Source organism: Adiantum capillus-veneris, chromosome 19, assembly GCF_014529385.1.
Source record: "Adiantum capillus-veneris isolate H3 chromosome 19, ASM1452938v2, whole genome shotgun sequence".
NCBI lineage: Eukaryota > Viridiplantae > Streptophyta > Polypodiopsida > Polypodiales > Pteridaceae > Adiantum > Adiantum capillus-veneris.
This window is the reverse complement of record NC_140949.1, coordinates 83,323,553-83,325,416: the sequence shown is the minus strand read 5'-3', so window position 1 is coordinate 83,325,416 and position 1,864 is coordinate 83,323,553. Positions and strand designations below refer to the sequence as shown.

At 40.8% G+C, this 1,864-nt stretch overlaps 1 pseudogene; it reads right to left on the bottom strand.

Moving 5' to 3' along the window:
- Nucleotides 1-1,354: 1,354 nt before the first annotated feature.
- Nucleotides 1,355-1,510, bottom strand: LOC147434342 (large ribosomal subunit protein eL39z/eL39x pseudogene; annotated as a pseudogene).
- Between the last annotated feature and the right edge of the window lie 354 nt (nucleotides 1,511-1,864).

The window sequence follows — 1,864 nt, the reverse complement described above, 5'->3', positions numbered from 1 at the left end:
CAAATGGATGTGAAGAATTCTTTTCTTCATGGTGATCACCAAGAGGATGTGTACATGCAACAAGGGTTTGTTAAGCCAAGTAGAGAAGAGCTTGTATGTAGATTCAAAACATCACTTTATGGCTTGAAGCAAGGATTTAGGCAACGGTATCAAAAGTTTGATACATTTATGTAGTCTCATGGATCACCACTCATACACAAAGAAGCTCGATGATGGGGATCATTTATTCTTTTTGTGGTATATGTTGATGGCATGTTAATTGTTGGGAATAACTCTCACATGGTTGACAATTTATAGCTAATGTTGGGTCAAACTTTTGGTATGAAGGATTTGGGAGAAATTACTCACCTTCTTGGTATGTGGGGGTGGTTACGGAGTGAGCTCAACAAAGCGAGCTTTTTTTTTTTTGCATAGCACCACCACTACCTCCCATTGCTGCCCCTTACCACCCATGGATACCACCACCCTAACCCACCACTAGTGGTTGGTGCTGCTAGCTTACTGCCACCATGTGATGTCCCTCCTCCTACCACCACTGCACATTGCCGCCCCTCCCTCAAGTGGAGTAGCCAAGTTCCTCCTCCTCCTCCTCTCTCTCTCTCTCTCTCTCTCTCTCTCTCTCTCTCTCTCTCTCACACACACACACACACACACACACACACACACACACATCTCCTTCACCCTCTCCAACTCCTTATTTGCCTTGGCTAATCAAGAACTTTGTGTGTGTGTGTGTGTGTGTGTAGGATAATATTTATTTACATATATTTACAATTGGCTCATGAAATCTCTCTAAGGTCTTTATCCATCAAGACATAACATTCCATCAAGACCAACTAGCTCATGAAAGCTAGAGAAACTTCTCTAAGGTCTTTATCCATCAAGACATAATAGTCCTCCAAAATTTGTGTCTAAGAACAATCCATGGAGCAGTAGATTGAAAGACTATAGATCCATCAAATTTCTTGTGATTTTTGATTCACCAATTATCCCATAGTAGCCGACATTTGAGTGACTCTAAATAGAATTGGATAGCACTTGTATCCACCATTCCTTAGTTCTATGGAAACTCTCTCTCTCTCTCTCTCTCTCAAATTAAAAACCAATCAACCCCATTGACAAAACTTCATTTGTCGATGAAATTTGTTGAAAACAAAACTACCTTTTAATTGAGTTTTCAACCCTTCAAATGCCTTCAGACATGAAAGTTGAATAAATGAGATGAATATCAAAATCATCGTGAGTTGTCAATTGTCATGGGCAAGAAGCCAACAAGAGTACAAAAAAAAAAAGAATAGAGTCCCCAGATATAGCTTCTTCTTCTAAACAACGTGTTGCCATCAAAAGTTGATATCTACAGACCAAGCTTGGTTTTATGCCAATTCCTTTGCTAAGCATTAAACCTAATAGTGTTGTTCGTTCGCAAGCGGATCCAATGGGGAATGGGCCAATTCTGCCTTTGCTTCTTTGCAAGCTTCTTCTTGATGATAAACATCTTGTGAGAAGCCATCTTTGCAACCTTAGATGAGCCGATCTGTGTCCCTCTCTCTCTCTCTCCCTATCACTCTCTCTCTTTATAAAAAAAAGAGGGCACTAGTGATAACGCTAGTTTCTCTCTTTTAATTTTTCTTAGAGCCCTCTCTCTGGCAAATACATACTGGGAAAACTTTTCTAAAATCCAAGATCTCCCCTTTTTGGCTACATTGGCCCTCCCCTTTGACATCTACTTAGACGTATTTGTAGGTAGCTTCCCACCTTGCTTGTGCGCCTACACCTATAGAGGACCTACAGTCATTGCTTGCATCTGCAGATCCAACAACATTGTTTCCACTGTCTATGTTTGAGGACTGGATGAGAGAGAGAG